The sequence below is a fragment of the Dasypus novemcinctus genome, chromosome 13 (genome assembly GCF_030445035.2).
Source record: "Dasypus novemcinctus isolate mDasNov1 chromosome 13, mDasNov1.1.hap2, whole genome shotgun sequence".
In the NCBI taxonomy this organism is placed as follows: Eukaryota; Metazoa; Chordata; class Mammalia; order Cingulata; family Dasypodidae; genus Dasypus; species Dasypus novemcinctus.
This window is the reverse complement of record NC_080685.1, coordinates 69,348,955-69,375,458: the sequence shown is the minus strand read 5'-3', so window position 1 is coordinate 69,375,458 and position 26,504 is coordinate 69,348,955.

Sequence of the window (26,504 nt, the reverse complement as noted above, 5' to 3'; positions counted from 1 at the left end):
GTTTTGTATGATGTTATATATGTTTGTTTTGTAAGTTCACAACTACTATTATACACTTATTGTTTATGTATGTTTATTTATGAGTAATATACTTTAATAAATTTTTTAAAAGAAAAAAATGTACTGAGGCAATGACTACTCATCTCTGTGATGAAAGTGAAAGCCACTGAGCATACGCTTTGGAAAGATTGTACAAGGCATGGGACAGTATAGCCCAGTAAATCATGTGGTGGAAGATGGATTGTGGTAATCAGCATGAATATGAACGTGTTCTCTCATGAACTGTATAAGATGTACAATACTAATATACAGTGTTAATATTAGAGGGTGTATGGAAAAATATACCGTATATAAGGTATTGACCATAGGTATTGGTAATAATCTGATTGTGTTCTGTCATAATCAGTAACAAATATTCCACAACAATGCAAGGATTTGGTGGAAGAGTGATATATGGAAATTTTGCACATTGTGCTGTTTTGTGAGTCTATAACTTCTGTAATAAAAAATATTTTGTCCACATTTTTTAAAAAGTGGTAGTACTCAAAACATTTTTGAAAATAAAAATAAAATTTTGACTCTGTATATTGAACATGTTGCAGTCATACAGGGAAATTCATTAAACAGGTTTAACATTGTGGGAAATATTGTAAGAAAATTATGTGACAAAAAGGGTATAGGAAAGAAGCCTCTGATATCTTTGTAAAAAAACCAAGTAACTTTCTAAACATAGAACACTGAATTTCCATTAGACTTCCGAAAAGCAATATAACATGTAAAACCAAAGACTAGGGTTTATCAACAAAATTTCAAGGAAATAATTGAGCTACAAATTTTATATCCACCAAACTGTTTTACAAATAGTATAGCAATATATAAACTCTTTTACCCTTCTATAACTCACAAAATATTTTAATCTTGAGTCCTTAACAAGATACCTATAAGAATATGAGTTTTATCCAAATAAGAGATGACTGAGAAAATATTTTCAAAAAAGACTGCAATATTGTGCATTGTGGTAAAGTAGAAAATACATATATTTTTTAAAATAGGTGAATGGGAAAGAGACAAAGTATAATGGTGAAGGACTACTGTGGTTAAACCCTACTAAAATTGGATAATAAAGAATAGAGGAGAGACGAGAATTTATAATTTTCTTATAATAATTAACAGAAACTGTAAGAAGAATAACCTCCAAACCAAGTAAACAAAGCAAATGAGAGCTGAATGAATTTAGAAAGACTAAGTGAATTTTCCTGTGTGTAAATATTCTATGCATATTTTATAGACCCAGTTAATATAAAATACAGAAAACTTAGATTAAACATATTGCTTATAAAAATATATTAAAGTGGGCTTAACTAATCTCAACTGAATATAAATATATGCTTCACAAGGCATAGCCTTATTTGCGCTCACATACAAGAGAATCTGTTTAAAACACAGTGACTTAGGAAGGCTAAAATAACAGAATGGGCACAAAATTCAAATAAATCATAAAAAAAAAAAACACAAGTAAGAGGGTTACATTCCTGGAAAAAGAAAAGAAAACAGTACACAAAAGAGCTATGAAGAAAAGAGTAATCAAAAGGCTATATTGAAATTTATAACTGAAACATAGAGAACACTTGCTTTTCAGGGCTCAAGGATAATTTACAAAAATTATAATTAGATTAGGCCAAGAACAAACTTTAATATAAACCAAAATGTAATAATAATTATTCAAAAACATTCTCTTAAAATAATTAAAAACAGAAATTAGTAAAATAATAAAATATTATAAGGGTTATTCAACCCTTAAGAACACCATTTACACAATTAATTAAAGGGTAAGTAGTCAAACTAAAATTGCAAAATTTCCAGAAGGTAATTAAATTAGAACATTACATTTGAAAATTTAAGTAATACAGTAAAATCAAAGAACTCTCCCAACCTAAAATTTTAATTAGTTAGAAATGAAGGAATGTCTCCAGTTAAATTAAACAACCACTTCAGAAATCAGTAAAAGAATGTAAAACTAAGCCAAAAAACACAAAATAAATGAAGAACTAAAACCAATGGTTTAGAATATAAGAATACAGATAAAGAATATTAAATGAACTAATTAGGAGAAATTGTGAAAGGCACAGAAATACTAAATTAAAAATGACACAGGGAAGCTAACTATCAAAATAGAATATACTAAAATCTATGATACAATAATATTTTATATAATTCTTCGCAAATAAATTTTAAACAAATTAAAAGGATACCTTTCCATAAATACATAATTTACCTAAACTTAGGTCAGTAGAGATTAAAAAGGAAACTGCCGAAGATGGAATGGTACCAAAAAGCCCCAAACCCAGTTGATATTCCAGGGGAGTTTACTAATCTAGATGAACCACTGCAGTCCTACTTAAACCACATTATTAACAAAATAGCAAGATTTCCAAATTAATTTTTTAAGTAACACTGTGTTATCAAAACTTGCAAATCGCAAGTGAAAAAGTAAACTACAAGTTTAACTCAGGCATATTAATACAAAGTCCTAAAAATTTATTAACAGCTTTTAGCAGCACTTTATAAAAATACATCAAGACAAAGGTCATGTTTTAGTGATATATACATATATGTAGCTCATTTTAAAAATCGAGTAATATAGTTATTCATATTAATAGTTCTAAGGACAAATCCATCTTATCTCCATAGATTCAAATATTGAATTTGGTAGAAATTAATACCTTTAGCAATAAAACCCTTAAGAAAACAGATCAATGAAAAAAGTAAATTCATCAACATGATAAAATATATCTTGATTAAAAAACTAGACTTTAAAGCAGTTAACTCTATACACATTGCCACTATAAGAAAAAAGATAAAAATAGCCAATACTCCTTCTATTAAATATCATATTCACGTTATAGGGCACAATGTGTGGGAAGTGTCTGGGAATTAATATTCCACTGATGACCTCTTATAAGTAATCAATGACGGCAATGAAGGCATAAATACTCCGGCTCTCCAGCTCTCTTTCCCTCTAACTGAAATCATTCATTCATAAATATCATAAATGTATCTTTTCACAATCCCAATGTCTCTCCAAGGGATTAAACTCCATTGCCCATTTTGGTAGCCAGGCCAGCTTCACGGGAGTGAAGTCTGTGCAGTCACACAGGGCCACACTCTCAGAAGGGACCTACATTTAATTTAAAGCTCTGATTGAGCCATGTTAAAAATCTTAATGGCTTAATCTTTGAACTCATGTTTGATAAGTGAGGTCGGATGGAAAAAGGGAACATGCATGTTAGCAAAGGAGATACTTCATGTAAACTTACTCCTGTATGAAGCATGTTATATGTGTGCTGAGAAATTAGCCTGTTAGACTTATGAATTCCTGGGGCAGTTAGGGATGCCCTGGGGCCCCATCAGTGTGGCATGGCTAAAACGTGGATCCAGATTAGTGATAATGATTGCTGCTGCCATGCAGCAAAAGGAACAGTGATGGCAACAATGTCCACAGCCTTGGGAAAAGAGGAGGGTTTCTGCATGGGGACAGGACTGGGCCTGCATGGGCGACCAGCCCACCCATCCCTGTAGAATCTACATAAATTGAACTCTTCAGCTTGAGCAATGGGCAGGAAACTGCCAGTTTGAAGGCAGTACATTTTTTTCAGTAAATTATTAAAAAATAAAAGCATATACATGGGTTCCAGGAAAACATCTCAAGGAGTTGTCAGAATTCTTCAAGTATGTTAGAATCTCTTGATAGAAAACTGCTTTAATGTTGTAAAGAAAATATTCACAAGCTTAGAAATAAAAATTCAATTTGTCATTCCTTACATTTGATGAATGTTCCACCCATTTTCATGTGAGAGTTTGGGTGAATCAATGATTAAAAACAAAGAAAATTTTTAAAACGACTTTTTCTTTGCAGTTGAAGGTAAAGTAATTGAAGGCCTAACCAGGCATTTTGAATTGTATACAAATAACTGAAGGCACTTTTGGCTTCTTGTATGACCTCCACTAGTCATAAGAAATGCCAGAGGAAATAATAAAATACATTAGTATGAATTTGCTTTTAAAATTAAATTCATTCTTGCCCAAAACTGATTGATATTGAAGATACAAGCCTTATTAGAAAAGTTGTTTTGTAAGGATCATAAGTTCTAGAGGTACTAAAATTTATATTTCCAACTAATTTATTAAACATTTATCACAAGTTGTCATAGCTTGAAAATGTAATAGTCCCAGTAACAGTAGAATCAGCAAAAAGAGTCTTCTCCAAGTGAAAAATTATCCAAAATTATTTGTGATATTATATTTGCCAGGAGTGATGGGTATCACCTTCATTTATATTGATTGAAAGTGAAATTGCTAAAAGCATAAATTTCGATAGCTTAGTAAATGAATTTGCAGTAAAGCAAGCCAGAAAAAAAATCTTATGATCAATCAAGATATTGTTTTGTTTCATTTTTTACAACTTAGAACTCGTATCTATCTGATAGCTGGTATGAAGTATGAATTCAATTTTGTCTTTGTCCATAGCTATGCAGGTAACAAAAGCAATTTATTTGCTGCTCATTTCCTTAGGTTTAGCCTTTATTAATCATTTTGTTATTAGTGTCTTTTTATGCAACGTAGATTTGGGCTTGCTTTGTCAGTCAATATGAATTTTTATCTTAGATTAGTAAAATACTTAAGACCACTTACATTTACTGATATCCCAAATACTTTTTACTTTATAACTAGCTTTTTTTATAGAATAAATAAAACCAAATCTCAATTTCTAAAGCAATCAACTGTTATTATAATTCACAATCCTACAAATTAGTTTGGTGGTCCTTTTGATGATGTCAAGGCATTTTAATGGCACTGCAGACAACAATAAGATGAGAAAGTGTCTCTGCTGATCTTGCCTGGGCTTTCTTAAATGATTGGATATGAAATTTTAAGGTGAGGCATTTATTTTTCTGATACTTAAATTTGTTCCATTGCCCTCTTGTTGGTATTTGTGTGTATGTGAAGAATATACTTTGGTCATTCTTTTCTTTGGTCTCCTGAATGAAATTTACATGGAAATGAAAAGGACTCAGAATAGCCAAAATATTCTGGACAACACTGAACAAAGTTGAAAGCTCCAAGCTTCCTAATCAAAACTTACCAAAATCTATAGTAATCAGGACAGAGTGTAACTCGACTAAGGATAGACAGAGAAGTAGAATGGAATTGAGAGCCTATATATGTATGGTTAATTAATTTTTGAAAGTTTCAATGCCTGAAAACTATTTTCTTACAAGGAAAAAAAATCTTTGCAGATATGGTTAATTTAAGGAGCTTGGTAAGGATAGATTATTTTAGATTCTCCAGGTGGTTCTTAAACATCATCACAAGTATCCTTATATGAGAGAGACAGAGCGAAATTTTATACACAGAGAAGAAGAGAAAGGAATGTGAGCATGGTGACAGAGATTGGTGTGATGAAGCATATATTAGTCAGCCAAAGGGGTACTGATGCAAAATACCAGACATTGGTTGGTTTTTATAAAGTGCATTTATTTGGGATAGAAGCTTACAGTTACTAGGCCATAAAGTATAAGTTGCTTCCCTTGCGGAAGTCTTTCACCAGTGTTGGAGCAAGATGGCTGCCAATGTCTGCAAGGTTTCAGGCTTCTTGGGTTCCTCTCTTCCCAGGTCTCACTTCTCACTGGGCTCAGCCCCTCTCTTTTTTCCACACGGTCAACCGTAGGCTATGAGGCTCTCTAGACTTCGCCCGTCTCCACAAGGCCAGCTGTAGACTATCAGGCATCCAGCTCTGTCTCTTTCCCTGGGGCTTGGTTCTCTCCCGGCTCAGCTGCTCTGTTCCTCTGTGTACTTACTTCCCAAGCTTTAGCTCAAAATTCCAGCATCAAAATCCCAACAACTCCTTTACTCTGACATGTAGTTTTATCTGTGAGTCCCTGCCTCACATCCTACTGACGTGGTCCAATCAAAACCCTAATCGTCATTTAATCACACTCAGGTGCAGACCAGTTTACAAACATAATCCAATATCTATTTTTGGAATTCATAAACCATATCAAACTGCTACAAGGCCACAATTAAAGAAATTCAGCAGACATCAGAAACTGAAAGAGGCAGGGCACAGGTTTTCACTAAGTCCCTTAGGGACTCTCTCCTGTGAAAGAATAAATCTGTTATTTTAAACTACCAAGTTAGTGATAATTTTTTACAGCAGCCATAGCAAACTAAATTGAATGGTAAGACTATTCAAAGGGGGAAGAGTAGAGTTTTTAGCAAATGCTACCTAAACAATTGACTATCCACATGCAAAAGAATAGGAGTTGAACTTTACCTCACATCATATACAAAAATTAACTCAAAACATGTGAAAAACATAATTTAAGAACTATCACTATAAAATTCTTACAAGAAAACATTGCAGCAAACCTTTGGGATCTTGAAATAGTGGAATTTTAGGAATGCCGTCAAAACACAAGTAGCAAAGACAATAATAGATAAATTGGGCTTCATCAAAATTAAAGAAAAAATGACTTTTTTTGCTTCAAAGGACACCATCAAGGAAGTGAAAATACAAATGAAAATTTGGGGAAAATATTTGGAAATAATTTATCTGGTAAGGAACTTATATCTAAAGTATATAGTGAACACTTCAATGCAATAAGACAAGTATTTAATTCTTGAGCTAAGAATTTAAAGAGACATTTCTCCAAAGAAGATAGTCAAATAACCAATAGCATATGAAAAAAACGTCAGCATTAGCCATTAGGAAAATGCAAGTGAAAATCACAAAGAACATTTCACGTAAACTAAGTTATGGTCAAAAAGACAGATAATAATGATAATAACCAGTGTTGTTGAGAATGTGGAAAAATTGGAAACTCCAGATGTGAATTGTGGGGATATAAAATGGTACAACTGATTTTGAAAGAGTCTTGCAGTCCTCATAATAATAAACAGTCAATTTGCATATAACTCAACATTTCCTCTCCTAAGAATATACCCAAGAAAAATAAAAGCATATGTCTATGCAAAAACTTGCACATGAACATACATGACAGCATTTTTCTTAATTAAGCAAAAAGTAGAAACAATGTAAAAGTATATCCACTGATGAAAGGAGAAATAAAATGTAGCATTTCCATATAATGGAAAATTATTTGGCAATAAAAGTAAGTGAAATGTTGACACGTTACAACATGGATGAACCTTAAAAAAACATTTTTCTAAGTGAAAGAAGCCACTAACAACAAGACATATTGGATGGTTCCATTTACATAATTTTTCCAAATAAGTAACTCTTTAGAGGCAGAATTAGATTAGTGTTGCTTAGGGATGAGAATATTTGGGGGAAATAGAGATTGAGTGCTAATATATATTAGGTTTCATTTTAGGGCTGTGAAAATATTCTATAATGATTGCATAATTCTGATTGTACTAAGAAAATATTGAATTGTTCACTTTGAATGGTAAATTGTATTGTAACTGAACTATATCTCACTATACGTAATATTTTAAAAATATACACAAATATGATAAACTTAAAAGACACGATTTTATGCATATATATTATTCATTTTCAGTGTAGGATGTAGGTGAAATGAAATGTAGGTGTAGGTGAAAAGTCATCTTTTTATTCATGAAATGCAGTTTATGCAATTTTCTGGAAAAAAAATATTCTGTACACTGGATATTAACCTAATCTCAGTCAGCAAGTGACAAATACTTTTTCTGGTCTTTGGGTCATCTAGTGTATTATAATCTTACCATTGAGGTTTTTGGATAGTGGGGCTATGGATATGTACGTTAGTTAGACAAGGTGTGTATATGTACAGATTTGAAAAGTATGTTTTTACCACATATTTTGCATTCATCATTTAAATGCATTCTTGCTTCAAGTGTCAATATGGTCTAACAAAGTGATTAAAATTTTGATCTGCTTATTGCATGAATTCATTCATTAAAATCATAATATGGTAGATCAACTAGTAAAGTTTTTCTTTATTTACTTCAAAATCAGTCCTCAATAGAAATACTTTGGCCACCTTTTTTCACTTTTCTGAGTAACATTTTTTTGAATAAATAAATACATCAATTTTGTCAATTCCAGTTAATAACCAACCAATTCAAATTTTTCCAAAATTTAATCACCTGCTAAAATGACCCAAATTATTGGAATGTGTTGACATAATTTTACTCTTCCTATAGAAAATATTCCCCTCATTTTGTTCTAATATTCTTACATTTTTAAAGACATTTACCTAAATAAATATTTAGGAAGAATGGAATCTAAGAATATCAAGTATATATTAATTAGGTCTGAGATCAATAACAATGCTTTTACAGTTATGGTACTCTGGGGATTTTGGATAAAAGCATAGTATTTTTATAATACACAGTTATTATACATACATAATTTGCTATTTATGGATCAAAATATCTTACATTGATTTCTAAAATAAAATGATGCATTTCCAAAATCATGCATTTAGGATAGCTGCCCTAGAACATATAAGAATAAAATATAATCCTCTTTTCAACACCATGCAGACTGAAGAGTCAACATTAATCTGTTTCTTACTTTAATCAATTTTGCCCCTGAGAAGGCAGTTGTTGTTCTGGCTTAAGGCAATATGGCCTCTGTATTGGTTTGCCAAAGGCTACAAATGCGAAGATACCAGAAATGGCTTGGCTTTTATAATGGGGAATTTATTAGGGTAAAAGCTTACAGTTCTGAGGCTGTGAAGATGTCCAAATCAAGGCATCATCAGCTCACACCAAAAGTTGGCTGCTAGCAGATCCTGAAGTCCTGCCATGTGGAGAGGCAAGATGGCAAGTCTTCTGCCAGCCTTTCTCTACTTTCTCTTTGAGCTCAGCTGTGGGTAATCAAGAATCTCTTCCTGGGCCTCAATTCCTTGAGCCTCTCTGGGCTTCTCTGTCTTTCTTCAGCTGCAGGTGAACCTTTCTCTCACATGGCAGGGTCGAAATGACAGAACTCCCTTTCTCTGTGTCTCTTCTTCCTGTGTGTTCTCAGTTTATATAAGACCCAGCAAGAGGGTGGAGACCCAACCTGGGTCATGCCTCACTGATGTAGTCTAATCAAAACTGATCTAATCAAGCAATCTATTCAAAGGCCCTTTAGTGAAATTTAAATCAATCTAAGAGCCCTACATCTACAAGAACAGATGAGTTCAGGAACATAATCTTTTATGGCATCCACAATAGATAACCCAGGACAGGCTCAAAAACCCAATTTTCTCCTCTTAGTACTAATATTTTGACTGAGAAGTGTCTGTTACAGACTTACAGAAAATCTGAGCAATTAAAGATTTTATTTTGATTCAGTACAAGAAAAAGAGCTTTTACTGGGAAGTTGATTATAAAGATTGGTAAAATTAGGTGCTAAGAGAAAAGCTCTCCCATTCATGTACTGGAATTTGAAGAAGACAAAATTAGTAAGTAAAAGGGACACCAAAGGTAATGTGTTCTATGAAAAGAGGTTAGCTTAAACTTAGGGTGTAAAAAGTTTCAGACATTCCTGTGAGCTTTATAGGCACAATGAACAAGATAATTAAAACACACACATGCATGCACACACAAACATTTCTAAGTCAGTTAGAGACATGAAGTCTCAAAGAAACCTAATGGACTAAATTATAAAAGGGAGAAGTCCCGTTAGGGGAGAGAAGAGATACAAAGTCAATTATATCCTTTGCAGATCAGTGTACAGAGAATGTTGCCATAGATGCAGGTAAGAAGAAAAGAGCTGAAATTTTGAAAAAATTTAAAGACAGATGTGAGCTGGTATAAAAGTTTAGAACTCCAGACACAAAGTGAGACTATGTAAAGATCCCCCTCCCAATTGTTTCCCATGTACTTTCACTATGGGCTCATGCTAAGGTTTGGGGTCTGGGCAAGAGACTGAGAGATCTCCCTGTGAGCTCTGGCACATCAGAACTGATGAAGTCTGGGGTTGGAGCAGGAGCAATAAGAGAAACTCCACAGGTCTTTAGGTTTTTTACTGAAGGTGAGGCAGAGTGTATTTCTGACTAGGAAAGTGGAAAGGGAGCTGAGAATAACCCATCCTAAAGGCACAGTTGCATAAGGCATGGTAGAATCTAAGCTCAGAAGAGAAAACCTATGGACAGTTTGAGACAGTGATTAACTTTTGCAGGAGAAGAGAGGTTTGACCCCTGAAAGGCAAGATAAGTAAAAAAAATAAAATTTCAATGAAATACAGAAATATGCGTCAGCACAAGTCTTCAGTAGACAGTCAGCAGAGCAGGAAAATCTAGAAAATCTCTTGAGGAACATGTATCCTATGACCTACTGAAGGGAAGGTTATAAACTTGCTCTCAAATAATTTCAAATCTATAGCAAACTGAATCTAATTAAGCAGCAACAAATCCTAGATCCACTCAAGCAAATATAGTCTCAACAAGACACATGTGGAGGATTGTGGAAACAAAGCCATCGGGTTAAGCAGGTAAGGCTCAGCTCTCACTTAACCAATGAAGAAAGCGTCAAAGGCTGCCTTAGGACCTTCTTTGAGGTACAGCAGTGCAGGACACTGCTTCACAATGCCCAGGAGAGTGAGATACAGAGATGCCAAAACAGCAAATAGTTATTAAATATCCTGGCCACCGGGAATGGTTCCCTTCCCCCACCCCAGAGATATTAAGTGAGGGTAAATCTACTGGCAAATTGCATCTAAGAGGAGAGCAGACATCTTCCTCCCTGACAGCTGCTTTGGATATATATAGAACGGGAAGCTCTGAGTCATCTAGGATGATACTGGAAAGATAAAGAAGCCAAAGGAAAACCATGAGTTGTTCATCCCCTGTGACTGGAAGCAGCACGTATACCGCACTTTCAGGGTGAATGGTCTAGGTGCAGCAGCTGACTCCTTGCTCTAAGGGATAGGAGGGCTGATTCCTGGGAGGACTAGGGATCTGGGAGGGTGGAGAATGGTTTCTGCAAGTGAGTGCCAGCTGTGCCCCCTTTGAATATTGGAAGGGACACTGACTTGACAGTGAGAGGGGAGGGGGTTCTCCTCAGGCAGACTGTCATGCCCAGCCTCCAAAGTAAAGAGAGGAATTTGATTAAAGAAGGCAAGGACAGTTGCCTAATCAGCAGGACTCTGGCAAACTGCAAGAAATATAACCTGCCCGAGTGAAAGGGAGCAAATAGCCTTCTGAAAGGCTAACTAACCTAAGGAGACAGGTTACTTGGTGGAAGAATTCCTGCCTTACATATAAGCTCTTCTTAGAGAAGTGATCCACAAGGTTTTCAGGCATCCAGCTAAATCATTATGACAGGGAATATGTAGATATTCTCTTTATGTTAAGATTTCTCAGATCTCTTATTTTTTTTAAAAAAAATTCTTTTTTAAAATTTTCCTTATTTTACTGATTAAACCTGATTCAAAACCTGCACGGGGCAGGCTGCAGGGTGATTGATGAACTTCAGCAGCCTGAGAAGATTCTTAGGGATCTGTATTAGTCAGTCAACGGGGTGTTGATGCAAAATACCAGAAATCTGTTGACTTTATAATGGGTATTTATTTGAGGTAGAAGTTTACAATTACCAGGCCATAAAATGTGAGTTACTTTCTTCACCAAAGTCTTTTGCCACATGCTGAACCCTGGAGCAAGATGGCTGCCAACCTCTGCCAAGGTTCAGGCTTCCTGGGTTCCTCTCTTCCTTGGAGTTCATTTCTCTCCAGGCTCAGCTCCTCTGTTTTCTCTACAAGGGCATCTGTAGACTATGAGGCTCTCCAGGCTTTGCCTCTTTCCACAAGGCCAGCAGTAGACTATTAGGCAAACAGCTTGTTTCTTTGCCAGGGCCTCCTCTCCTTCTTCACAACCAAGCTTCTCTGTGTGCTTATTTCCTGGGGCTCCTGCTCAAGGTTCCAGCATCAAAACTCCAAATCTGTCCTATGCCATGTCTTTCATCTGTGAGTCCCCAACCACCAAGGGCTGGGGATTCAATATCCTACTGACATGGCCCAATCAAAGCCTTAATCAGAACATGGGACAACTAATCAGAGATGTCTGAACAAATATCATGAATTAATTTAAAGAAGTGGAGAGATTAAGGATATTAAGAAAACACTGGGAGAACCTACAGAAGAAATTGTAAAAACACATAAAAAGATAGCAGATATGATGATGATGAATGACAGAATTCAAGAAATTAAAAATACACTGAAAGCACATAACAGTAGATTTCAACAGGCAGAGGAAAGAATCAACAATTTGGAAGACTGTACATCTGAAATCAAACAGGTGGTAGAAAAGATAGATAAAAATGTAGAAAAAGTCCAACAGGGATTTATAGATTGAATGACAACATGAAACACACAAACATATGCATTATAGACATCCCAGAAAAAAAAGAGGCAGAAGGTATGTTGGAGGAAATAATAGCTGAAAACTTCCCAAATCTATTGAGGGAAATGGACATACATGCTAGGAATTGCAGCCCACCCCAAACAGTATAAATTCTAAGAGGCCTACTCCAAGACATATACTGGTCAAATTGTCAAACGTTCAGACAAAAAGAGAATACTGAAAGCAGCAAGAAAAAAAAGATCCATCGTATACAAGGGAAGCTCAGTAAGATTAAGTGCTGATTTTTCATCTGAAATGATGGAGACAAGAGGGCAGTTGTATGATGTAGTTAAGGTGCTAAAAGAAAAAAAACTTTCTGGCCAAGAATTTTTTATCCAACAAAGCTGGTTTTCAAAAGTGATGGACTATTCAAAATATTCCCATATAAACAGAGTGTAAGAGTATGGCCCAATAAAAAATCTGACCTTCAAGAAATACTAAAGGGAGTTCTGCAGGTCAAAAGGAAACAAACAGGTGAGAGAGAGAGTTGGAGGAGAGTATAAGAACAAATAAAAAGATAGGAAGAGATATAACCAACATATAGCAAACATAAACTTAAAGAAAATATGGCTAGTATAAGTAATTTCTAGACAGTAATAACATTGAATGTTAATAGATTAAATGTACCAGTTAAGAGACAAAGATCGACAGAATGGAAAAAGAAATATGACTCATCTCTCTGCTGTCTACAAGAAAACCACATAGACCCAGGGATGCAAGGAGGCTGAATATGAATGGTCAACAAACAATCTTACAAGCAAACCATAACCAAAAATAAAGGGCAGGAGTAGCCATATTAATATCAGAAAAAATAAACTTTAAGTGCAAACTATTGTAAGAGATAAAGAAGGACGCTATATACTAATAAAATTGATAATCTGTCAATAAGAAAGAACAATCTTAAACATTTTGCACCTAACCAAGATGCTTCAAAATACATAAGACAAATACTGGAAAAACTAAGTGGAGAAATAGATGCCTCTACAATTATAGTGGGGGACTTTAAACCCCATTTTGACCATTAGACAGAACACCTCAACAAAGCATCAATAAAAAAACAAAGACTTTGAGTAATACATTTGTGGATCTGGGCCCAATAAACATATACAGAACATTACACCAAATACAGTAGGATATACATTCTTTTTGCGTGCACATGGATCATTCTCCAGGATAGACATTGTGCTAGGCCACAGAACAATTCTTAATGAAATAAAAGATTGAAATTATGCAAGGTAATTTATTTGACCACAATGGAATGAAACTGGACATCAGTAAGAGGCACAGAAACACATTAGGCACAAAGATATGGAAGTTAAACACATATTTAGACAAACAGTGGGTCAAGGAGAAAATCACAAAAGAAATCAGTAACTACAATAAATTGAAATGAATGACAACACAATGTTAAAATACCTATGGGATGCAGCAAAATCTGTACTGAGAGGGAAGTTCCTAATCATAAGTGCCTAGGCTAAAAAAGAAAAAAGAGGTAACATCAAAGACCTAACTGTACACTTGGAGGAATTAGAAAAAGCAACAAACCAACCCCAATGTAAGTAGAAATAAGGAAATAACAAAAATCAGAGCAGAGCCAAATGAAATTGGAAATAAGAAATCACTCGAAAAAAAATAAATCAAAAGCTGGTTCTTTGTGAAGATTAATACAATTGACAATCCCTTATCTAGACTAAAAAGGAAAAAAAGAGAAAAGATGCAAATCCATATTAATAAAATAAGAAACAAGGAAGGGAATATCACCACTGGCCCCATAGAAGTAAAGAGTGTTATAAAAGGATACTTTGAAAAATTTTGTGCCAACAATATAGATAACTTAGAGGAAAAGGACAGTCCTAGGAACACACAAATAGCCTACATTGATGAAAGAAGAAATTGATGAACTAAACAGAGCAGTCACAAGTAATGAGATAGAATTAGCCATCAAAAAACTCCCAATTAAGAAGAGCCCAGGGCCAGATGGCTTCACAGGTGAATTCTATCAAACATTCCAAAAAGAACTAACACCTATCCTGCTTAAACTGTTCCAAAAAATAGTTAGGCAATGTTTGCCTAATTCATACTACGATGCCAACATCACCATCACACCAAAGCCAAACAAAGATGCCACAAGAAAGGAAAAGTATAGACCAATCTCTCTAATGAACCTAGATGCTAAAATTACCAAGAAAATACTTGCTAATCGTATTTAACAACACATCAAATGAATTATACATCATGACCAAGTGGGTTTCATCCTTGCTATACAAGTATGGTTCAACATAAGAAAATCAATGTAATAAACCACATAAACGGATCAAAAGAAAAAAATCACATGATCACCTCTACAGATGCAGAAAAAGCATTTGACTAAATACAGCATCCTTTCCTGATAAAAATACTGCAAAAGATAGGAATAGAAGGAAACTTCCTCAACATGATAAAGGGTATATATGAAAAACCCACAGCTGACATCATATTCAATGGTGAGATCCTAAAAGCTTCCCCTCTAAGATGGGAGACAAGATAAGAATGCCCAACTTAACTGTTCTTATCTAACATTGTGTTAGAAACACTTGCTCAAGCACTTAGGCAAGAAAAAGATATAAAAGGCATCCAAATTGGAAAGGAAGAAATAAAAATTTCACTATTTGTGGATGTCATGATCCTACACATTAAAAGCCCTGAGAAATCTACAACAAAGCTTCTAGAGATGAGTTCAGTAAATTGGCAGGTTATGAGATCTATGTGAAAAATTCAGTAGCATTTCTGTATACTGACAATGAGCAATCTGAGGAGAAAATCAAGAAAAAAATCCCATTTACAATAGCAACTAAAAGAAACAAAACCTAGGATGTCAAGCCCATGATGTTGTTTTAGGTAAATATGAATATAGTACTTCAATGAGTTAATCTTAGTGGTTACCATGGGTCCTGAGGGGAGAGGGATGGAGGAACAGAACAGATGGAACATGGGACATTCTGGGGGCAATGAAATTGTTTTACATGATCTTGCATTGATGGATACAGATCACATCAAACTTGATCAAAATCTATAAAAGTGTACAGTACAAAATGTAAACCACAATGTAAATCACTTACTGGATTAGTAACAATGTTTCAATATTTGTACATCAGTTTTAACAAATGTACCATCCACCCGTAAATGTTATTAAGAGGGGAAAGGGAAAAAGGTAGAGGACATTGGATATATGGGAACCACCTATGTTCTCTACATGACTTTTCAGTAATCTAAAGCTTCTTTGAACAAAATGAAAAAGTTAGATTCTGGTGAATAAATGGAAACAAATATCACTGTGCATGCTAGACAACAGATGATATAGTGTAAAAAACAAGATGTTAAACATTTTTAATTTTATATTTTTAATTATTTAATTTTTGTTTTTTTTCATCATTTCAAATTTATTATTTTGTATTTTATTTGTTATATTTAAAACCAAAATGTTATATCATTTTCTATTTAATTGTATTTGGTTATTTTGTTAGCTTTAATTTTGAAGAACTGTTGGATCACAGAAGGGTTCCAGCTTTGGGAGGGGAGGATCATTGGTGAGGGGTGTCAGCGATGGGGGATGCATGAGAGGAGGTTCACCTGGGACATACCTATAAGGCATATGAACGTGCTCAAGTGTTCATGGGGCCTTATCACAGTGGTTGGAGATCCACACAACAACTAAAGAAATATTGAATTCCCACCCAGGGGAACTCTGCCACATTCACTAATGAGGCAGCAAGAATCCCCTGTGTAAAGGTATAGAGACGAGTGAAGGAGAATGGAGCATTGACGGTTCCTTGATTGTGATGACTGTATTTATGAACCTTTACTTATGAAATTGAAACTTAGCATAGTATTGTAGGTTGCCTAAGCTTTGCCTCCTGAAATCCTCCTTGCTGCTCAAATATGGTCTCTCTCTAAGCCAAAACTCTGTGTATAAATGCAGTCCTTTCTCCCTAGCATGGGATATGATTCCCAGGGATGAGCATCCTTAGCACGGAGGGATTATTACCAAGCACTAACTAGCAATGCAACTGGAAAAAGACCTTGACCAAAAGGGAAAACAGATAAAAACAAATGGCTTTATATGGCTAAGAGACCTCAAAGTGAGTTGGGAGGTCATTTCAGAGATTACACTTATGCACTTCTCAGCAGGAACTCATAGACTGCCAGAGTAAATATTATCTCAAGTAGTGGGGCTCCTGAGGGCTCTGGAGTCATCCAGACAGTATAGGCAGGGCAGACAGCACAGGAGTTTGGCACCCTTCCAGTGGGCCCAGTTTGGAATTTATGCTCCCCAGTGCGATAGAAGACTCAGTTGTATTTTTCCTACACATGGTTCTGCTGCCTCTCTATTTGAATCTATTAGTAGTAGAGTTGATGTCCAAGTGACTTAAATCTTTGGGCTGTCCATGTGCCAGTTGGGCCCTGAATCTGAACAGACTTGCAGCACATATTCTTCATTTCACTGGATTCATCCAGGACAACTAACAAGGAGAAGATTTCTGACAATGACCATCTCAAGGAACAGTGAGTGTCTTCAACCGCAAATAAGAAAGTCTCATCCATCTTCCCCATGGCACTTAAGCCCCCTCTGAATTAGAGGTGGAGTGAGCATCACCATCACAGCATCTTCAGGAGTGGGGAATGGACGATGGACTAGAGTAGACTTACAGTTATTCTACTGTAGACTTGTTGTGATCCTAGCAATGGAAGAACTTTCATCATGGATGTGTAGACATTGGCACTGGAGGTTCTGAGGGGAGGGAGAGGAAAAATAGGTGTAATATGGAGGAATTTTCAGGACTTGGGAATTATCCTGAATGAAATTTCAATGACAGTTGCAAACCATTGTATATTATGTAATAACTTGCAAAAATATGTGGGAGAGAGTGTAAATTACAATGTAAAATATAATCTTCACTTAGTGGCCATGCCCCAAGATATGTTCATCAATTATGACAAATAAACCACATTAATGAAGGATGTCATTGATGTGGGAAAATGTGGAAGGGCTAAGGGACAGACATATGTGAATCCCTTATATTTTTGGTGTAATTTTTATGTAATCGAAGTTTCTTAAAAAAATGTATTTAAAAAACAAGACATGCACACACATATACACATACACATACACAGAATCACTAACACTTTTGACAGAAAAAGAATAAGGTAAGAGTATCACATTTTAGCTTATGTAATCATTTCTTACTATGTTTGTCATTTAATAAAAATTTTGAAACACATAAAGCAAGAAAATATATTCCATTAAAAGAGAATGGATTCAATAAAATAAGGCTTGAAGTTGGCCCAGATGTTGGAATTGTCTGAGGAGTACTTTAAAATAACTTAAAATATTTTTATAATATAGTGCAAAAGATCAGCAACATTCAAAAATTGATGGAAGAAATTCCAAAAAGATACAGACATTATTATTTATATAAGGATATAATTGAAAATGGTAAAAATGAAAAATATAATATCAGAAATGAAAAATTATGAAGAAATAATCAGTGGATTAGATTTTGAATCTTATGAAACATAGTGTTATTTGGCTGTATTATTTAGTTAATAGCTATTGATCTGATATAATGACTAAGAAACCAGCAAGAATTTAAAGCTACCAGTGGTGATTTGGATTAACTTTGCATATTTCATTGTAATTGTTACTGTTAAAAACCTTATATTAGAGGGGCGATATATATATCAATGGAAGATGTATTACCCAAAAAAGAATTCTGTGGAGTCTGTGAGAATGAACAACTTGGATATTGGCCTGAGTTTAAGAAAAGATACCTGGGACTTAACCATTATGGTTAATCTCAAATGGTGTCCTGCCTGTTATCCATTCCCTTTTTAGGACTTTTCTCTATGAAAGACATTGTGAGTACTTTGAAAAGTTTTGGTGATGAACTTTTATCATTGTTTCGGCAGGTGGGATCTTTGCATAGCATTAGGATTAATTGGAATCTAATATCATATTCCTGCCTTGAACTGTAGCCTGCTTTAATTATGTCCCATTAACTTCACTTTATATGCTCAATAAGTACAGTTTTGATTCTGAGAAACCTTAATCCCATACTTTAAAAATTGCAAGATGACCTAGGGCAACTCTTTCTTTTTGTTTAATAGTCACATACAGTTTTGCAAGGTGTGCTGTATATTTAAAACCAGCTTAAACCTAGTTTTCCACCAAGATGGACTAATTCTGTATTTCAGGATATATTTTAATGTTTAATCTTAAATCCTGTGGAATATCTTTCAAAGATATCAACTTTTCAACTGTATTCTTATTTGTGTATTTGAGAATCACATAGTAGTTAATACATACAGAAAATTTCCATAGTAGCTCAGGCTAAAAAGTCCAAAAAAACTGTCATTAGTTTGCTCAGCATTAGATAATATAAACTAAAATTCATTTTATAGCAGTGCTTTGCAAACTTAAATGTGTTCCAAAGCCTTTAGGTAAATAAATTAGTGAAGAGGAAATGTAATAACTAGGATATAGTGACTAAACAGTATATTCTGTAAACTCATAAAAAGCTACTGTAAAAATTCTGTTGACCAAATATAATATTATATAACCCCTGTCAAATTTGCAATTGCTACACTAGAAAGTAAACAAAAATATATTGATTACTGTGTTATTAGTAAAGTAAACTTTGCTTCAGTAAAACGCACCCAAAATAGCAGTGGCTTTTAATGCAATAACATTTTATTGCTTCTCATGTTACTAATATGCTCAGCAAGGGATCTGTTCCATACATTCATTTTAATACCCAAGTTTGATGCTACCACCTTAAATGTATAGCTTCCATGGTCACACAAAAGGGGAAGGAATAAGGTGCATGTTCTCATGAGGAAATTTATGTTCATATTTGGAAATATTTCCAGTCGTATCCCACTGCCGAAATTCAATAACACAACATGAATACAAGGGTCTGGGAAATAAAATTATTTTTGATGCACTAGAAGGATAATAAATTGAGTTTTTACACAGATTTGCCATTGTTAAACCTGGATTTAAAAAAAAGTAACTTCCTTTAATAGAGAATACTCCACACTATTTTTTAAAAGTGACAATACATATTATACTAGTAATTTTATGTGACCAATAAGCTGACAAAAGCAAAAATGCAATTAATAAACATTATTGTTCAAATGTTTATCACAAATTGAGAGGTTGTATATTATTCTGTAATCTCTATTCATTGTTTTAATTAACCAATTAGTAGATTTTGATTAATCTAGACTTTCAGGATGATTTTAAGTACAAAATATATGAGGATTTGCTCAAAAAATTATATAGAAGTCTTTCCAAACAAATAAGGCTTTGATAGGAAATTTGCTCCAATAATCTTCAATAATATTTTAACTGTGCTTTTAACTCGTCTGATTATGACCATACTTAAAGGCTCAATCTGCACACCCATTCTACATGACAGGATTCAAGTAAGATGTTTGCATTCCAATAGTTCAAAAAATGCTCTTCATCTGCTGAAACTTTTACATGTGTTCATCTTATCAAAGGTAAAAGTAAAGTAAGATAACTGGAAAGTCAGAGAAAGAGAGAAGGGAGTGTAATCCTCTAAAAATAATGTCAAGAAGATGAAAATTTAGTATGAACTCAGGTTTGCAAAAGACAATATAGTTTGTGTGTGTGTGTGTGTGTTTTGGGTTTTTTTTTTTTCATTTTTAAAATTTACAATGATCTGTTGTCATTTCTTTTCTTTTTCACCCAATATAATAAAAATTTTCAGGGCACTGATGATTTTTTTTCTTTTTTTGGATTCAAGGATTAAGTGACTGGTAAAAAATCTGCAAGAATTAACCAATGAATGATGAGTGATATGAAAAATAGGCAATAAATTAATTTACTGTTTGAGGAAGCTGATGAAACTCCTAAAAGATACTACTCATAAAGCACACTAACTTTAATTTGTTTGCATCTTTTTGTTTGTTTTGCTTCTCTTTTTGGACTTTAGGAATAGAAATGTTTGCCTTTTTTCCCTTTGTATCCTGTATTAGTTATCTATCACTGTGTAACATACAATCACAAACCAAGAAGATTAAAACAACATACATTTATTACCTTACTCTCTTCAGGGTCAGGAGTCTGGGTACAAAACCCCTGTGTTCTCTGCTCAGGGTCTTACAAGGTTACAGTCAATGATAACCATTGGCTACTTTCATTGCTGGAGATCTGCATTCCCTTCTAAGCTCATATGATTGTTGATATAATTTGGTTGCTTGCAGTTTTAAAACTGAAGTCCTTCTTTTCTTGCAAACTGTCAGTTGGAACCATTCTCACCTCATAGAGGCTGACCTCAGGTTCTTGCCAGGTGAGTACTTACATAGAGCCACACCATAGGAGCCTACTCTCTCTGACCTCAAAGAGGACTTCACTCCCATTTTAAAGGGATCGTATGTTTAAGTCAGGTCAAGCCATAGCAACCCATCTTTTGATGAGTCAAAATCAGCTGATGAGGGACCTTAATTACATTTGCAAAATCTCTTTTGACATAAAACATAAGATAAACACAGGAGTGAACTCCCATGTAGTCACAGGTCCTTCCCATACTTAAGGGAAGGGAATTACACAAAGGCATGGGTTATTGAAGATCTTATAACCTCACCTACTATGAGCCAAGCTTTGAGTTAATCAGGTGCCTCTTTAACCTTCAGTATGCTCAATTTAACACATTAGTTATTCATCATCATTGGTTTGTGCCTCTCTCCTATTTTGTCTAAATAATTTTCACTTGGGCACTTCCTTTTATCTCCATTATACTGCTGCAATTCATGTGCTGTTGTTCATATGTATTATTGTGAACCATACTTCAATTTTAGGAATTTATTTATTTATTTTCTTATTTGTTTCAGGGTACCAGAGATTGAACCCAGAACCTTATACATGGGAAGCAGGCCCTCAACCACTGAGCAACACCCACTCCTCAATGCGATTTGATTTGTTTGTTTGTTTTTAGGACTTTGTACATGGGAAGCAGGTGCTCAACCACTTGAGCTACATCTGCTTCTTAGAATTTATTTTAATGTACATAGATATTATTGCATTATGAAACATGTTCTTTTTATTTTTATTTTACTCTAAACATTATTTTGAAATATATATTCATATTTTCATGTGCATATCTATTCTGTTCTTTCTAAGGGCTCTCTAGTACTCCATTTTACTTAATCTGCTTCCCTTGGGATTGAGCTCAGACTGCCTCCAAGTCTTTGCTGCTGCAAATAGTATGGAATTTTCATTTATTTCCCTTTTGTGCCTGTATGAGGATGTCTTTTGAATCAATGCCCAAGAAGATAATTTCTGTGTCTTAGTATTGCTTTACTTAATTAGAACTTGCAGTGTCAGTTTATCTCTATAACAGTCGCAGCAGACTACAATCTCAATGCTAGCCATGAAGTTTCCAATACATCCACATGTATGTCAAAATTTGGAATTTCAAAGTTTTCTATTAGATGCAAAGTGATATCCCATTGTTGTTTTAAAATGCCTTATTCTGATTCCTGATATTTTTCTTATGCTTGTTATACTTTCAATTTCTATAAATCTCCAATTCATATCCTTTCTTATTTTTATATTGGGACATCTTATCTTTTCCTTTTTAATTTGCAGGATTTGTTTTCAGCATTATAGGTATGTGTGTCTACTTATTTGCAGTTACCAGGTCTTCATTTCTTTTGTTGGCTAAGTAATATTCCATTGTATGTATATACCACATTTTATTTATCCATTCATCAATTGATGGTCACTGAGATTGATGCCATTTTTTGGCAAAAATGTTGCTATAAACATTGGTATGCAAATATCTATTAGAGTCCCTGCTTTCAGTTAATTTGGGTCTATACCTAGTAGTATGATTACTGGGTCACATGGTCGTTCTATACTAAACTTTCTGAGGAAATTCCAGATTGCCTTCCATAGCAGCTGCACCATTTTACATTGACACCAACAATGAATGAGTGTTCCTATTTCTCAGCATTTTTTCTAACACTTGTTATTTTTCCATTTCATAAATGGCAGCCATTCTAATGGGTGTGAAAGAGTATCTCATTGTGGTTTTGATTTGAATTTCTCTGATGGCTAATGACATGGAGCATCTTTTCATATGCTTTCTGACCATTTGTATATCTTCTTTGAAGACATGTCTGTTCAAATCTTTTGACTATTTTTAATTGGTTTGTCTTCTTGTAAAATTGAATGATTTCTTTATAATTATATATACTAGATATTAATTGCTTATTGGATATATTTTATCTAAATATTTTCTCCATTGTGTTGATTGTATTTTTACATTCATGAAACAGTATTTGAGAATAAAGGTATTTTTGTTGTTTTTATTTTATTTTACAAACCTTTTTTATTTTGATTATTTATCTATTATTTTGTTGCTTGTGCATTGGATATAAATCCTAAGTAACCATTGCCTAACAAAAAGTCCTGAAGATGCTTCCCTATGTTCTCCTAGGAGTTTGATAGATCTCACTATTTTATTGAGGTCGTGGTAAGGTCTTGGATCTACTTTAAGTTGGTTTTGGAATATGTTGTGAAGTAATGGTCCTGCTGCTTCTTTTCTATTATTATTATTATTTTTTGTAAATGGAGATTATGTTTTCCCAGCACAATTTGTGGAAGAGTATCTTCTTTTCCAAATGAATAGCCTTTGCCCCCTTGTCAAAAACCAATTGGCCATAAATGAGAGGATTGATTTCTGAGCTCTCAAATCAATTCCATTGGTCTGTATGTCTGTCCTTTTGCCAGTACCATTCTGTTTTGATTACTGTGGCTTTGTAAAAGTTTTAATAGGGAGAAATGTGAGTCTTCCGACTTCATTTTCTTTTTCAAGATGTTTTTGAGTACTTGGATCTCCTTACAATTTCATACAATGTTGATGATTGGCTTTTTCATTTCTGCAAAGAAAGTAGTTAGAATTTTCATTGGGATTGCCTTGAATCTGTAAATTGCTTTAGGTAGTATTAACATCATTATTATATTTAGTTTTCTAATACATGAACAGGGATTATCCTTCCATTTAGTTAGGTCTTTTTAAATTTCTTGTAGCAATGCTTTGTAGTTTTCTGTGTACAAGTCCTGCTCCTCCTTGGTTGGTATAGTCCTAGATATCTGATGCTTTTAGCTGCCATTGTAAATGGAGTTTTTTTTCTTAATTTCTTCTTCTGGTTGTTCATTGCTTATATATAGAAAATGACTGATTTGGGGGTGTTGATCTTATATCTTCCCACTTTGCTAAATTCATTTATTAGCTCTAGGTGCTTTGTTGTAGATTTTTCAAGATTTTCTGTATTATAAGATCATATCATCTGCAACTAGGAAAAATTTTACTTCTTCCTTTCCAATTGGGATGTATTTTATTTCTTCTTACATAATTAATTTGGTAAGAAATTCAATACAATCCTGAATAACAGTTGTGACAGTGAGCATCTGTATTAGTCAGCCAAAGAGGTGCTGATGCAAAATACCAGAAATTGGTTGGTTTTATACAGGGTATTTATTTGGGGTAGGAACTTTCAGACACCAGGCCATAAAGAGTAAGTTATTTCCCTCACCAAAGTCTATTTTCAAGTGTTGGAGCAAGATGGCTGCCAATGTCTGCGAGGGTTCAGGCTTCCTGGGTTCTTCCCTTCCTTGTGCTTGCTTCTCTTTCCTCTGTGAGCTTATGTCCTGAGGTTCCAGCTTAAGGCTTCAGCATCAGACTCCAACATAAAAAACCCTCAACTCCATCCTTTGCCATGCTTTTTATCGGTGAGTCCCCACCCTTTTGTGGGGACACAAAAGGGTGGGGACTCAATGCCCTACTGGCATAAGAGATTTACATGATTACTTAATCATGCAAACCTCTGAATCCAATATAATCTAATATGCCCAGAGGAAAAGATTAGTTTACAAACATAGTTCAATATTTCTTTTTGGAATTCATCAATAATATCAAATAGCTACAGCATCCTTTTCTTGTTTCATATCTTAAGAAGGAAAGATTTTAGTCTTTCACCAATAAGTAGAATGTTGGCTGTGGGCTTTCCATATATGCCCTGTATCATGTTGAGGAAGTTTCCATCTACCCCTAGTGTTCTAATTGTTTCTATCAAGAAAGGGTGCTGTATTTTGTCAAATAACTTTTCTGCATTAATTGAGATGATTATACGTTTTTCTTCCTTCATTCTCTTAATGTAGTGTATTACATAAATGATTTTCTTACGTTGAACCACCCTTTTATACATGGGGTACATTCCACTTGGACATGGTGTACAATTCTTTTCAAATTCTATTGGATTGAATTTGCTAGTATTTTGATGTGAATTTCTGCATCTATATTCACAAAAGATTTTGGTCTGTAGTTTTCTTTTCTAACATATTTTCATCTGGCTTGGGAATGAGGATGATGTTAGCCTCATAGGATGACTTAGATAGTTTTCCTTTCTGTTCAATTTTTGGAAGAGTTTGTGCAGAGCTGGATTCTCTAATCTTTGTTATTTCAGTCCATCTGCTGGATTTTGGTATAGTTTGCTCTTCTTTTTCTCATTCTTCCACTTTTGAGGTTAGGTCTCTGATTCAAAGGCTTTCTTCTTTTTTTGTTAATGTGAGCATTTAGAGCTATAAATTTTCCTCTCAGCCTTGCCTTTGCTGCATCTCATAAATTTTTGTATATTTTCATTTTCATTCACCTCAAGAAATATCGTTATTTTGTTTCTGTTATCGTCGTATACAATATGTTTGACATAATTGATAATACATTGGGGACTAAGTATGACCTTCCCATGTGATTTATATTCATCTTTTTTGGACTATGCTTCTTTAGTCATTATTTTCTTATTTTTAAGAATTTGTCAGTATTCCTTGTCTGCCTTTTCCAGTTTGTTATAATTTTTAATTCTCTTTTGGAGTTACACTTGGGATTACTCATATCATGAAGGAAGAAAAAGATTTTCCTGTTAAATGTCTCTATCTTAAGCTTTATTTCTATATCTATTATCATCTTGTTCCAGGACAGAAAAGGATAAACTAAATAGAAAATATTGAACAAAAATCATGCAAACATTGTGGCTTGGAAAATTCATTTTATAAAGGTCTAAACATTTTTTAAAAACTTTAAAAATACTATGCTGGCATTGTACAATTGATGCTTGCTTACTATCTTAAGTTTTGAGTTTGATATAGCCTCACACATTTAGAAATGCAGATTTCCTTTCAATAGGAATAAAAAGTATTTCAATCCATGTATAAATTATTCTTGCATTACTGTTTAAGCAAAATAATAAACAAAAAAACAGGAAAATATCTGTGGAATGTGATATGAAGGAGAAATTCTAGTTTGCTAGTTTAAAACAAGTTTCAAGGCAGACTTCTCTGAAGAAATGACAAGTGACCATTTAATGAAAGAGCTTTTCCAAAGAGCTGAACACATTACAGCAAAGATCCTAAGTCTAAGATAGCATTACAAAAACAGATGAAGGTCAGGCTTGTTAAGCAATAGTTACTGATGGTGAGAATGGAAAGAAATGCATTCTGAAAGTCAAGACAGTGGCCAGGTTATGTAGTACTGTCAGCCCAGGGAAAAAGTTCAGAATTCATCATGAAAAATATTAGAGGATTTTAAGCAGGGGAGTGATAATATCTGATTAATATTTATGATGACACTGGTGTGTGAGGAAAATAGAATGTGATGGGTAAGCATAGATACAGCCAAAAAAAATAGATGCAGAATGAACAGATTTAAATTACTAATCTATGCACAAGCTGAACTAACTAAAAAAAATTACAAAAAAAAAATGTTTGCCTAGATTTTTTATTCTTTTCAGGCTCTTCATTAAATTATTTCTAGTTTTTTACTAGGATCAGCTCTAAATAAAACTGTCATTTTTTCCCAATATGACAAATATAAACACATGCATACATGTGTGATTCTTTATCCTTTCTATTTTCCAACCACATGTCCTGATAATGATGATTGAATGATTAAGTGCTTCTTTTGTCTCAGTCACTAGATTAAGTGAATATGTAAATTTACTGAATCGTTACAATGAACTTAAGAGGTAAGTGATATGATCCCTCATTTT